Source organism: Corvus kubaryi, unplaced genomic scaffold (assembly GCF_017639235.1).
Source record: "Corvus kubaryi isolate FWS band 111438036 unplaced genomic scaffold, C.kubaryi_AGA036_p1.0 37392, whole genome shotgun sequence".
In the NCBI taxonomy this organism is placed as follows: Eukaryota; Metazoa; Chordata; class Aves; order Passeriformes; family Corvidae; genus Corvus; species Corvus kubaryi.
Genome location: NW_024581131.1, coordinates 850,414 through 865,603, shown reverse-complemented (window position 1 = coordinate 865,603; position 15,190 = coordinate 850,414). Strand labels below are relative to the sequence as shown.

Here is a 15,190-nt window from a genome sequence, read left to right as displayed (position 1 = left end):
CTCAATTGTGTTACAGCTTTCAAAGCATCAGTAAAAGACTTGCAACATCCGTTCCCACTTTGTTGCCTACACATATTCTTACCAATAAGGGCTATTAAAACAAGCTGAACTAAAACTGAAAACAAGAAAAATTTTAAATCATAATCAGCAGTCGAAGGGAAGGGTGTTTCTTCTACATACTAAATAAGGGACTTGAAGGATCTACCACAATGGCAGTCTTGGCTTGCTCTCCACTTCATATAGTCCCTAGTCCTTGTCACAACATTGGTTTTGGTTTAAATTTGTGTTTGCTTGCCTTCAGCCCACCTAGGCTGTCTTCATCTTCAGGTGATGACACTGTCATGCCATTTCCTTTATTTCAGCCTGAAAAGTCACCAACTCAGCTGCATAGAAGGAGCAAATCTAACTGCATATTCCTTTTAATGAACATGTTTATGGAGTTAGTGGATGAAAGTAGTCTCAAGATACTCCTGTGGTAGTTCATTAATAAGCTCCATACAACATGATATTGTTCTCTCAACAGTAGTCTTAACATCCTTATCAATTCACTCTCCAGTTGCTCTACTGATTCCAAATTTCTCACTTAGTTTCCACCGTGGTTCTGCTACCAAGTAAAAGCCCAAACAGAACAAGTCTACCATTTCTTGGACTCTGCAACAGAGCAATCTGAGGAAAGTATCAGATTAGTCAGCACAAGCCACGTTTTACTTTTAAACTCCAAGGCTCCACATGTCCTTTCCCTCCCAAGCTAGCTTATCATGATCATAATCACTGACCTGAATTTTCCTCTTCTGCAACAGATACTATATTTGCAATTTCCAAGCATGCTATAAAAGTCACAGAATCACAGAATAACTGGAGTTGGAAAGGACCCCTGAAAACCATCCAGTTCAAAACCCCTGCTGCAGGTTCACCTAGAGCTGGTTCCACAGGATCTTGTCCAGGTGGGCTTTGAATATCTCCAGAGGTTTTTTTGCTGGAACAGTTGTTTCCATGCGTCCTTCATATTTAGGTACCTGACCAATTCAGCCCATCTGATGTTATTAACTAGCTGCTGTAGCTCTATCACAATTTTCTACTTGAAATAAGAAGTCTTGTTATAGTTCCCCTTTACATTCTTTCCAATTATTTAAAAAATAAGAGTAACTGATGTTTTAAAAGACTGAATGAGCATCCTATTTGAACAAAGGTCTTTCATCCCCTTATTAATCAGTAAAACCAAGACTAAAGCCCTGTCTTGTCAGCTAAGAGATGAAGAAATTGCTAGACATCAATACACATTTCTCAGCCAAAGTTATAGGAGCTCATTATCTTTAAATATCCCAGGGAGAAGGAATACATTTTTTAAAAATTAAGTTTCCAGTTAACATATGTAAAATCACACCTCAAGCTTTTTCCCTAAACTTTTCTTTTTGCATCTCATTTTTGTGTCTGTCAACATTGTAACATAAACCATCTGAGAGGTTTAAAACTGAACAATTCTAAGCAGTGGGTGAAACCACAGTATGTTAACTGACAGGAGGTTTCGGCTCCTTCCTCACCTTTAAGCATCTCTTATTCAGCTGCTATTTCTCTGCAGCAGGACCTAAAACATTTATAGACTTCAGTCCAAGACTCCTGGTTTCCTAATACATGCTGCTTAAGCATGTTTTCTCTTGATTTGGTTGTTCCTTTGATAACTACACCACTACTGTATTCCAGCTTGTCCATCTGAATATAACCAGTACTAATTCACACTTACTGCAGCTGGCACCCTTCATTGAACACCTGATTGTTCAAATGACAGTACACATGGCTGTGATGTCACCTAGCAGAGTTATCCCTGTCAGAGCTGGGACAGAGATGATGAACATAAAACACAACATGGATAGTGAGAAATTAAGGTAAAGCAGAAGAAATACAAATATGATATGTCTAAGTATTAGCCGGTTCTCCTTCAGCCAAATATAAAGCTATTTTCAAAAAAACTAAAATATTTTTCCTATGGCATATAGTCCACAGCCAGCTCCAGCACAAGAGATTTTATCCTCAAACAATCTGAAGAGTGGAAGAATGAAAGCTTATAAAATATATATCCTTGTCTATGTTGGAAACAGCACAATTCCAAACCAGAGACTAATGCTGAAATACAATCCAGGGGCTGTGCTTCCATTCATAAACTGTTCCATTTGAACACAGGGTCTGGAATTAATTTTATCCTCATGTTCAACCAGAGAGCCACAATTTATTATAGTGCTGCACTTTTCAGTTTCAAAATCATATCCCTAACATTTTTTTCTGTCAAGTCCAATGGAGATTAGCAGACTTTTCAACCAGGATCATCCATAAAGGGAAAATACAGCAGAATTCAACTACCCAGAGACATGAAGGAGCAAGCTCAGTTATATACCACATGGCTAAAAGAAAAGAAAACCTACTGTGTACACACAGCTTCAACAGTCTGAGTTGGAAAGGCATCAGAAAGGTCCCTTCCTTAGTAACAGCATAAGTGGGATCTCAAATTTTTAGCTCAGTAACAGCATAAGTTGGGTCTCAGATTTTAGCTTTGTCTTTAAATTACCACTAGACTGTCTGTGCAGCAGCCCAGCTCTATTACTCCTGTGTAAGATCACGGTAATGCTCCCTGACAACTTCAAACCCCAAAATAAATAACCAGTGCTTCCCAGTCATTGCATATTCTGCAGCCAAGATGTGCCACAAAGGTACAGGCTTATTTACATCAGTTAAGCTTTGAGCTGTTTCAGGAACTTCCTTAGGTTCTCCAGGTAATCTCTACTCTCTGATATGCAAATTAAAAGGAATTTAGGATTCAACAACACTGGTAAGATCTATTTCAATCTATAGGCTCACTGCTTTTTGCACCAGTTGTCTACAGATTTCCAGTGTCTTAAAATATTTCTCTGGCAAAAAGAACACTCCAAAAATTGCAACAGAACTAAAAAATATTTCATTGATAGTTCTCCACGTACAGCAAGATGAAAGAAGCATCTGCTGCCAGTATACAACAAGGTAAAAGCAATTTAAATAATTACAAAAAAACTCCCATCAACTTCTGGGCTAGAACAGTTTCCTCCTCTGGGAAAAGGAAAAGGAAATTGGTGGCATTGTCCTTCAGCCCAAGGATGAGATTCCAGCAATCCAATCTGTGATTTAACATGTCATTTCTAAATATTCATTTTTCTCACAAACCTTATTGCACCAGAAATCTCTAGGTTGATCAGGAAATACTCATACAACACCACAAATCAGATTTCCACAGTATATGGAGAAGGAGAAACTAGACTTCAGTTAACATAAACCTCTAAATGAAGACAAAGGAAATTATGACAGACATCAAGTACAGAATCCTTCTAAAGTAAAATTTATTAATCTGTTAACCAAATTTTCACACGCCAGTAAAAAGCTTTCCATTTGAAAAGTCAAAGCCACTACCATGTCTCCTTTGCATCGCATTCATATATGTTTTATCTACTTGGTCACCTAATAAAACAGTCTAGATCCCTTCAAGCCTTCCACCTCCCATTGACTGACACTGAGCAGTTATTTGACAGCATGGATGACAATGTAAAATGAACCCTGCTTTGACTAGAGCTGCTGTAGAATATCTTTTTTAAACTCATCTCTGAGTAGCTCTGTTTGTGACTTAGATAAGAAACATTTTTAACACAGCAGCTAATAGTTCCCTGAGATGCTCCACCATCTATTTTGGAAGGCAATATGCCAAGAGAACTGTGGTGCATTTTCATTCATCTCTTGGCTACTGCTTCTTCCAAAGTTTCTGTCCAAAGACAGCCAAAACCAAGTTCTATGAATCACCACTTGAATGAGACCTAATTATTCAATTAGTTTTAATGCCTTTCTTTTCCTTGTTCCTTGACAGCCTTACACACCTCCTGCCCTCCAGGGCATTTGTCCACATCTTTCCCACAGCTGGAAATGCAGGCAATTTCTTTCCCACCCATAATAGCTTTCAGATTAAGACAAGAACTGAATACAATATCCTGCAGCTCCCCTTTGGATATTGTCCTTTTTATCCAGGGAGGGAGGAAGAATAAAAATCTGTATAATCACCTCCTTACAGACACACTTTTCTGAGACCTGATCTGCTGCTTTCCGTACACCACAGATTTATTGCAAGTTAACTCCCTCACAAAGATATTTGTCACGTTTACTTTTACCAGAATACACAAGATTATTAATAAACCCTCAGCTATGAAACTGCAAATATATGATCCACCTAACCAGTGTAAGTGGGGGAAACTTAACATTTAGCTGCAAAACATGAACTGCTTCAAAAAAAGTATTGGTTGGAATGTTTCAATAATGGAGAAAGAGGAAAAAAAGGGAAAAATATATCTTAATTCTCCACCTTACTCCTTATGAGTCCCACTATTTTTTGTTTTGCCTGCTACTAAATTAATACCAAAAAAAAAAAAAAAAGAAAACCCCAACCTGTTTCACAGCAATGTTGTCTGCTTTCTCCCTGTATAACTACACACAAAAGAAACAATAATGAATGGTATAATATAGATTTACAGCAAATTCTTAACTATCTGTTCATCTTAGTCACTAAGACAGTAACCCCAGCTCACAGTGCTCTCTCAATTCCCAAGGAAGATGACTCAGTTGCTTTTACAGGAATACTGTCTGGGATTCAGACTCATTTTTCTGGGGGAAGATTTTCAAGGTAGAATGAAAAATGCAAGCTAGGATGGAGACAGCTGAGAGACAAAGCACTTTTTCACAGTTCTAAGGAGCTGGTTTTCCACTTCCCCACCTGTACTGCCGACAGGACTGTGCTGGCTGTAGAAAAATGACAGAAATGCGAACTTATCATCGAGATACAGGATGGAGAGATTTTGTAAGTAATGCATTTTTAGCCACAGATTTGTGACAGGATTGGGAAAAAGTGATGAGCAAATTGACATGTGCTGACGCATTCACCTTTCCTTTAACCAAAAGAAAATTAATGGCTTGTGGGGTATGCCCAGCCCCTGCCCTGAAGGGACGCCTGCTGAGATAAGGAGATTGCTTAACCTCCCAGCAGGACTCCCTGGAAAGGCAACCACTTTGCAGCTACAGTGAGAAGAAGACAGACCCAGAATACTCTGGGAGACCCTATGCGGATCCTTTGTAACCCGTTGGCCTTTACCCTCTGACACTCACCCCCTGTATCCCTATAAAAGCTAGCCCTCTGCCCCTGTGAGGGCAGAGAGAAAAGCCCAGTCACTGGCCTCCCCTTCACCAGGTACGGACTAATAAAGCTACCTCATGCGGAACTGCTACACGGGTCTCTCGTCTCTCTCTCCCTGGTCTGGCCTGGAGACTGCCCAGCAGAGCAAGAGCCGGAACCACGAGCTGAAAATCACTGGAGCAGAACTGCTACACGGGTCTCATCTCTCTCTCTCCCTCGTCTGGCCTGGAGACTGCCCAGCAGAGCAAGAGCTGGAACCAGAGATTAGCAGACTTCACTAAAAGATGATAGCGTCTCTGCATGGGCACCCCGGCTAGCAGCTGAGGGAAGACACCGGGACCTGGGAAGATGATCCTCCACGGGAACATCTCTCCGGACCCGTCACAGCTTCAGAGCTACTGACCCCACACCAGCTGCCTTAATGGCTCTTGAAAATCAAAATGTGTGTATCTTCAGAAGAGCTACAACTAGAAAAAGGCAATGTTCTACTCAAATTAACGGTGGCCTGAACTTTACTAACCCAGTTATTATTACACTCACTACCTCAGAAACAGCGTAAGACTTAGCATAGTGAACACTATACAAAGAAAACTCAAAACGTTGGTCTCACTTGAGTAGTTTCTCTTCCAACACTGTGGCAATTTGAGTTTGCTGTGATGTCATCCACACAGTTTCTTACACCACCCCTGCAAAGGTGCAATGGAAGAGGTACCTTGCTGGGACTGGCTGTTACCAGGAGACAAAGAACACTTTGCAGTAAACTTCATGAGCCACCTAATGCTTCATTTTGCTGCAGTATTGCAAAGGAATATATAACATGGTTGGTAATGCTGCACATCACTGCTACCAACAGAGCCTACATACAAAGGTCACACCTTATGAAATGGTTGTCAACTCCTTCTGATTGACGGTTCTCAAATGTTGCCTTTTCTACTTTCAATGCCAAAAACACCACAGAATTTCAACCTTGCACAGAAATACTTCATTCATTAAGCCACACTTTCTTAAGAAGTCTTTTTCCTCTTTCCCAAAATAGAGATTTGATTTTGTTAAAAATGTGAAACAAAAGTATTCCTTCACAAAATATCCAGCTGTGCTGAGGTACATAGAATCCATTGAGAATAAACCCATTTGCATTCCTTGTCTTTCATTTTCCCACTGACTGTACTTGGTGTGTCACAAAGCTCATAGAATCACCAAATGGTATGGACTGGAAGGGACCTTTAAAGATCATTTAGTTCCAACTCCCCTGCTATTGATAGGGACATCTTCCACTAAACCAGGTTCCTCAAAGTCCCATCCAACCTGGCCTGGAACAATTCCAGGGATGGGGCATCCACAACTTCTCTGGGCAAGATGTTGCTGTGTCTCATCACTCTCTCAGAAATTAGAATTTGCTATTAGCACGTGACAAAATTTTGTCTGAGAGACATCCTGATTCCATTTTATTTAGCATCCTGAGCGCAGCACCAGGATTCAACCCACAGCCTTCTGATACAGAGCCCCAGGGTCTACCACTTCAGTTAAAAAAAACCTCCAATACCTGCCAATATTAGCAAAGCTGCATCCTGTTTGCAATTCCCCTCAGAGATGGACTGAATGCTTATAAGCAGATCTGATTCTATTCAGGAAAGGGCAATCATGTTCTCCTTCAAAAAGACCTCCTCCTTTTTACTATGCTTATGTCATACTATCTTATTTATACTACTATTATTTCCCTTCTTTTATCTTCCCTGCATAAGAGGGGAAAATACTGGTATTACAGATCCTTCTGGATTTCAAGATTGATGTGTTCATGATAGAAAGAGAGCTCTCCATGCCTATAACTTTATCCTTTTGTTTTCTCCATGTTTTATGTATGAGTGTGATTTGGCATACAACATATAGATAAGCTACAGATAACAAGCAGTTGCAGACTGCTACATCTTGTAGCGTTCACTGAGGAATTGCAAAGGGAGATATTAGCTGAATATAAATGAAATGCTCCTACTCTTTTTTTTTTTTTTTTTTTTAATAACTGCAAGAGAACAGTCTGACTGCTCATCCCACAGCTCCAACCCTGGCCAAAACACCTGTCTGAATTTCTGTAACTGTTCTGCAAAATTCGGTTTGATTTAAGGGTCCCCAAGTCTGCCCTGTACCTCCACTGGTGTTTTGATCCCCAGAACTTCAATCTGACATTTGGAGCTTACTTGGTCCCCAAAACAACACGTAAAACTTCTTAACAAATGGAAAATGTATGGAGCCAGCACTGGTTCAATCCCACAAAGGAGGTACTGCAAATTGCAGAGAAATTTAGCCAGTCATGGTTGGCTGCTTCACACACAAAGAGCACAATCGGTCAGTAACAAAGAGCAGGAAGAATAATTTTCTCTCCTTATCCATGTGCTTTCCTGACTAGGACCCACAAGGGATTTGCTGATAAAACACAGCTTTGTCACATTTGTCAGACCTGAGGCTGTCATGGAAACATGAGTGATGTGACAATCTTTAACGAGCCACTGTCGCAAGGGCAATCTGTCCGAGGCAAGAGTTGCTGCTCCTGTTCAGCAGTGACACAGCCCAGCAGGTCCCAGCTTCACCCCACTGCCACAAGTGTCCTGGACTGTTTTGTTTCATGTCCACGATAGTGAAAAAATATTTTACAGGGTTCCCAGTCTACAATGGTGGGTAAGTTTTTTTTAAATCAGATCATAAGCAAATCTTGAAAGGATAAGTGTTGAAATGATAAGCTGAGCCAGAAGCCTGGGGTTTGACTTTGCTGCCCTTCTGCCCACCTTGCAGAAAGCCCACCTCTCATCCAGAAGAATAATTATGTTTTAACAAGGTTCTCTTAACTCCTTCACAATATCAGCTGGCTTTTTTTTCCTGCCCTGTTCCTCCAGCTATTTCCTAGCATTTCACTTTTCTACCCAGACTCAGGAGCAGCTGGCTGTTCCCTCACGGCAAGCAACAGGTTTCTCCTTTTCTCATGACAAATCATTTTTTAATAGTAAACATTTTAATGCTTCCAGAAGCCAGCATATCATTTGGCTCCAATACAGGTAGTAAAAACTCAGGCTTCTCAGGAACCAGTGGCAGTTCATTTTGGAGTCTGTCCTGTCACTGTGTCCCTGAGGGACCCATGCGATGCCAGATCTCAGAAGACAGTCAGCCCACATGCACTGCTACTGTAGGCAAGATCACACCAGCAATGCAGCTGCCAAAACATTACACTCCTGATACAGCTCAGCAAGAGGCTGATACACAGGAGAATTCACCTACTGCAGCCTGGTTTTGTACATGGGAATATTGAGGTGGAGAAAGAGGAATTTGTTCAGGATTTCAGGGCATCTCACAGCCTGGCTGGAGCAGCCATTGCCTGACTCCTGAAATCCCTGGACAGGTGGCCACATTCAATCCGTCTACCCTACCCAGATCATGAACTGCGTAGATTTTCCAGAAAAATCATGGAAAGCTTTAGCATAACTCCACTGCCTTCCTCTACCTGAGGATCTTGCCATACTTCTAGAACAGGTAGGACACCCATTATCAGAGTCACAAGCACAGGAACTGCAGTGGGAACTGCTGACAAGGTGCTGCAGCTGATGACCTTGGGCTGCCTTTTGAATGCCCAGTTCTTCCAGGCGGTTATACATCCCAGCAGGCATTCTGTGCTATTGCACAGCACCGAGGCAGGTTTACATTTCTACTGAATCATGTCTACATTTGTTTTCTGCTGTCCATACACGTCAGCCAATAGTAAATAAACCACAGCAGGGACCTCAGCTCTTGATGGGTTTCAGCGGAAACCTGGATAATGTCTCCATTGGAGAAGAAAGCAGACCTTAATGCCCACATCAAATCTGACAGCACATTCTACACTGAGATTGGGGCAAAACACAGCATAACCTGCTGATGGGGTTCTCTGCATAACCAGCTTGGACAGCAGTCCCCGCACCACACGAAGAGCTCCAAACATGTGGGCACAAAGTCAGTGTTTCTAAATGCTCTTGGTTCAACCTCTGCCTTCACCCAACGTTTACATAAAACAACTCTCATGACTAGGGGAGAATTCTGCCTTCTTGCCCCATGCCTCTCTCCACTCTGACCTTTTGTGACTCCTGCCACACTAGAGCCTTCCATAGGGAGGGCAGGGGGAACAGTCCCATGAAAGCAAGTGACATTACAGCTTGATTCTGTAGGAGGCAGAGGCTTGTTGCTGTAGGAGGCAGACAGCCTAAATGGACCATCTTACGCAGCTGCAGGGACAGAACTGGCTCTCCTTTGCTGAAGCCTCAGATCAGGGCAAGAGTACTGTAACTGCGCCTCAGGTGCCCAGGCTGTGAGCAGAGTCTTGCTTACAAGTGGCACACAAGGGCAGTGCTTTCCACAGGAAATGAAAGGGGTGACCACACAGGCCCCTACACAAGTCCTGCGGTAATACTGCTCAACTTGCAACCTACTGTCATGTGCTGCTACTGATAAAAAGAGTACTGAAAAACCAATGTGTGCTCTTAGATCTTCATACCCTTCCAAATGCCAATCTGCTGCCCTGAGCCTGAGTGCAGCAAGATCAGTGCAACAGTGAAACCCAGTCTGATCCACAGCAGAGCAGCTGTAATCCAGAGCATCAGCTGATTACACAGAGCATATCCATTGTCCAAAAGTAGTTTTATTTTCACTCTTCCCTCTGAAACCAACTTGACTCTTCTCCAAAAACCAACACCAGAATGAGTCACTTGAAATTATTTTTTAGGTGGGTTTTTAAAGACTGAGTTGCAATACGGCCCCTGCCCTTTGACAGCATGCCAGGAAACCCCCGGGTACTCTCCCAGAAAACTGAGAGGGAATGAACGCAAAACAGGCTGAGCTGTTCAGCTTCTCACCTCCCCCAGCACGGGCTTGAACATGTTGACAGCAGGGTGGTATGAAGATGGTTTTGTCCCCCTACAAATCTTTTGGATAAACAGGATTGTGCTCTACATCAGAAATCTCTCCTTGTAACTTCAGTCAATATTTTCTTGGCTTGCCACTCTTGACAGTCATAAAACAGCTCTCTCTGGAATACGCCATTCAAATTAATCAGCTGTCAGCTATTCTTTTAAAACTAATAATAGAAGGTCTGCATGAGCCTGTGAGAGACTGAAACATGGGAATGCGAGCTGTGCAGCTGCAAATGTTTCCATACTTTTGCAGCCCTCAAATTGCTTTTTGCTCTCTACCAAGAAGGCATGAAACAGCATTGCAGGGAACAGGTTTTGTACTGTCAAAATTGCCCAACTGTCCTCAGCATACCCATAAATGTGGTAAACGTTTAGTGACGCCTTTTAACTTTCAAGAAAGCTTTAAAGACAGGAGGGATGTTTCTGGTCATAAACCAACAGGCTCAGCTGGCCCAGGAGCACAGATAATTTGATGGCTTGTATCCTTTGGATGCCAGCTGCACAGGGTATGCCAGACTGTGCTCTTGCCCCTGGCAGAAGTTTTAGCCTCCAATTCATCTTCTTGTCATCAGACTGCAACAGGATGGGGAAAAAAGGTTCTAGGAGGAAGCACTGCCTCTGAAAGGATGGGGAAATAGGACTCCTTTGAACAGCCCCTTGACTACAGCAGCTTGGCTCCAAGTGGGCAGAGAAGATTAATGTTACATGAGGCTTGAACTCAGAATAAGAGCTGGCACTGGAGGAAAGCCAACTGTGCAACACTCCTGTAACTGATTAGGGGACCCTGTTGTTGTCACATGAAACTAAAGAACATCTGGGAGACTGTTCAAAAAACACTCAGGTTGGAAGCATGTTTGCAAAGCCTGATGAAGGAACAAGAGCAGCACCTGCCTTTTCCAGGTCTGCCTAAAACTAGTATCACCTGGGGACTTTGCCTCTACCAGCAGTGGGTTCATTTTCAGCCTGAAAAAATACTTTTAAAAGCCTCTCAGGCTTTTAAGAGAAAGAAGCAGTTTAAATCCCAGACCGGAAGCCTTAATTATAATGGATTTGTGTGAAAGTTGCCAGATCTTGCCCTGCTCTGTGATCAGGGCTGTGCCAAGAGTCTGCTTTGTGTCGCACTAGCAACTGCGCTAAGTTCAGCAAAGTAACTGGGTCAAAGATGCACAGCCAGAAGAGAGATCACAGATTAGCACTAATGAGAGCCTTCACTGCAGAGCAGAATGACAGTGCCACCATGTCGAGGTTCTTGCTGTAATTAAAGGTAGCCATACTCATATCCAATGTGAGCTGCACAGAACAGATCTTTTTGTGTGTCACATTTTACACCTTGGGAAGACACTCATGACCAGAAAGCCAAACATGAGAGGAGACAATGGAGAACTCCTTGTTCATACTGCTGGAATTGAAATTAACATACAGAAAATCAGGAAATATTTGAGCATCTTATGAGCAGCTCTACTAATCATGCAGCGCTGTTGTTTTCAATCAGTTAATTCTACCTGTAGTGGGCATAAGGTTACAGATGAAGAATACTGATCTCATGTTCAAGAATTTAATGGTACGTCTGTCCACAACACCAGGTGCTCTGAAGATCAGCCTTCAAAGAAAATAGCAGAAACAGAGAAAACTACAGGGTTTTTCCAATGTCTCACAGACTTTCTCTAAAAAGAAAAATAGAAAAGACTCTGCAGTTATTTAGAGAAAGGAGTAAGATCAGAATCAAGTATTGAATGGTACAAAGTCAGCCCTAGGCTTCTAGAGAGCCTCAGCTCATTTACAAAGCAAAGTATTTTTAGTTAATAAAGACAAATACATCAAGGTAGCAATTAACCTGGAATTCATTTCAACAGACATCACTTCTGCTGTCAACCTAGAGGTAGAGGATGTACAAGGAGTTACACAAGACAGGATCTTACGCAAGCTAATACAAGCAATTGAAAACACTATACCTCAGAATATAAAAACTACTCAGTAGACAGTCAAGAAGAGAGAACAAAAAAATATTTCTACTGTGTCACTCCACTTTCCTTCTAAGTACAATGAGACAGAAAGCAATTAATCCCATCAAAGAACCATGCCAATGTCTCTGGAAAACTCAGAGCCACTGACTATCCACAGGCAGAGCATGGACATACAGCCACTGGCAGAAACATGGTGGACACCCACAACCTGTGAGGATATTTATATCGGGACAACACAAAGCAACTGGCTTTGAAATACAGAAATTAATGCACTTAAAAAGTGATGACTACAGCAAACTCTAAATGCTGAGCTAAGGACCTGTCCAGAGGTGGTGTGTTAAACACAGAGCTGTTACACCTGCAAGACTCCTGCAAGAACTCCACCTGCCTTATGAGCTATCCCAGCAGCCCTCCTGAATTGCTTACTCCCTCAACGGATGAAAAAACAATGTGTCAAGCTTGTTATTATTGTAGTTAAAAATATAATTTTTTTTTTGTTATTATTTCCTACTTGTAAGTTATCCATACCATAACATATGAAAACTTCATTTGAAAACGTTCAGAATGCTAGAACATATGGAAATTATCTTAAAGGACCACAGGAATGATGCCTTGTATCACTTTTCAAAGTAACTTGCAAATGCTACAGCACAGACCATTAAGGGAAATGCCATTCAGCCAGAAACTCTGGGAGAGAATTCACCAGGCTTCCTGCTGCATCACAGCAAACACATATACACCAAAAACCCGCTGTTGCCTTTGGTATGACCAGCTTGCAACACCTTGCAGATCTCTCAGGATTCCCAAGATGATCATCTGTAAAATGTGACTGCTTAAAAGCAGTGGCTCTGATGTTGAAAATCATTAGACTTTTCTGTCTTAGAAATTTCAGGGACTAATAGCATTTTCCTGCAAATGAGCCTTAAACTTGGGAAACCATCAAAGTGTTCTTTCTTAAGGAGGCAGATGGCTCAAATCAGCACACCAGCTCCACAGATATTTCATTTCTGGTCAAAAACAGCACAAGGATTTCTTATTAAACTGGCCCCAACCATCAAAGAGATGAAATTTTTTTTTTTCCAAACCGGGTTATCAATATTTGCTAACAGTAGTATTTTATTTATGGAATCAAGCTGGTAGGCAAGAGGTGGACACAAAGTGTTAGGCAGTCCTGATGAGTCCTCAGTTTGCAGATGACAGCTGTCAGTTCTGCTCTGGCACAGCCTGCTGTGAGTGCTCTAGGGTAGGTCACAGCTATGACAGCGTTTTTTCCCTAAAGTCTTCCTGGAACTCCCCTCTGAAGCACAGCCCTTTAATCAAGGAACAATTTGCGCAGACAGACACACACACACATACACACTTGTAAACAAGAGCCATTTGTGAGGTGAGGAGGTGGGATAGAGGGATCTGATTTCCGTTCATTGCACTTTCCCCTCTAGGAAGGTATGAGGAGAAAGTGGAGATCAGCACCACCATTATCTCCAGCGTGTGTTATTAGCAGCCACGCTGAAGCCAGTCAGCAGTGCCTGGCATTGTTTGGAACAACACAAAAGACCTTCTGTTTGGAAAGTTCAAGAAAGAAAAGGGAGAGCCTGTGGCCTGGTCCTGCAGTCAAAAGACTGACACAGAGGCTGGGAAGTTCTCAGGCAGAGGCTGATCCCAAGCCCTTTGAAGTTGACGGGAAAACTCCCATGGACTCCAGCAAACTTTGGATCATGACTGAAATACATAGAAGGGAACAAAGCAGCATAAAAGTAGAAACGAGCATCTCCAAAGGGGAATTTAAACAGCACAATGGTGACCTAATATATTCATCATGGTTGCTGATACAATGTGTTTTTGTGATGTTTGGCAAAGTAGGATTATATCAAATTTTTAAGTCTTTTCATTAGGATATAGCAGTTGTACACTCATCATTAGGTATTTTTCTGCTTAAAATGCTATACGTTATACCCTTGCATTGAGTGTTTAATACAGCATTTAGCAAAAGGAAAGCCGGGAGGAAAAGTCCCTTTCAAATTGCTGAATTTATGACTTTTCTGCTTTCTCTCCTCAGCGTCTTTCCCCAAAAAGGCTGATTTACAGCTATGAAGTACACAGTCTAGGACTGAAAACCCTATTAAGAACAATGCTGCCAGCATCATCTATTCATGAGCAGCCGCTTGAGACAGAGCCCAACCCAGAAGAAACTCTATAGCAGCACATTCTCCAAACAATTACTAAAGGATCCCAAGTGCAGGGAGGCTCCAAATCCTCTGCTTAATTATACCTTAATTAATTTTCTCATTAAAGATGAATATAGGAGCATTCAAGATGAAAGAAAAGTCTTCTGATTTCTGTAATATTTCCAAATTAATTTTCTTGCATATAGGAGTAATCATTGCAGTGGGTTTAAGGTTTGGTGCTGCCAAGGTCCTAAATGGTATTTTCTAGGAGTTAATTTGTTACAAACTTTCTTTTAAACACTTCTTGTAGCCTTTGCACAAGATTCAACAAAGAGCCAAAGTAACTCCCTTCCCACCCCCCCTCCCCAAAACAAAAAATGCAGGATGTTTCCTCTTTCCCTGGCTAATAGAATCCAACTGTTGCCGCATGACATCATTCCCCAGAGTTAGGGAATCCAAGCTCGCTCCGATGCTCTCAGCTGGGAGTAAACACCACCACCAGTAAGAAAAAAAAAAAAAAATCAAACGTTACAATGGGAGGACATAACATTAAAAAGGCAATTTTTGTTACCTGAAATTTGGAGCATTTCCCTTTTCACTCCATTCTCAGATTTGTATTTCCCAGACAAAACTCTGTGTTATTATCTGAGGCAATCAGAAAACCAGTCGTTTAGTGTCTAATACCCGCTGTGCTTCCCATAACTCCTTCATATGACCTCTCGCAGCACTGATTCCAGCTAAAATGATTGCAGAGAACACAGACTGGCCAGGCCAGTTGTCATGGAGATCTCTCTCCCCCCCTCTTCATAAGCGCGCGCGCACACACACACAGAGATTTAAACAATTCTGGGAGGCATCCACAAAACAGCATGCCTTTTCATCAGCTAAGTTTTGAAACATTCCACCCTTCCTCCAGCCCCTCCCCAGAGTCAGCCCAGGAAG

General features: G+C 42.0%; 1 protein-coding gene across 6 annotated transcripts in view; it reads right to left on the bottom strand.

Annotated features, from left to right (window-relative positions):
- DENND2B (DENN domain containing 2B) overlaps positions 1 to 15,190 on the bottom strand; it is a 153,391-nt gene that overhangs the window by 101,394 nt on the left and 36,807 nt on the right. The window contains exon 3 of one of the 6 annotated variants that reach the window (XM_042038727.1): positions 14,820 to 14,893. The exons of 4 other annotated variants lie outside the window; for them this stretch is intronic. The gene's annotated coding sequence lies outside the window, so the exon portion shown is untranslated. Of the gene's footprint in view, positions 1 to 14,819; positions 15,001 to 15,190 lie in introns of those variants that run through there. One more of the 6 variants, XM_042038730.1, reaches the window with a different exon arrangement.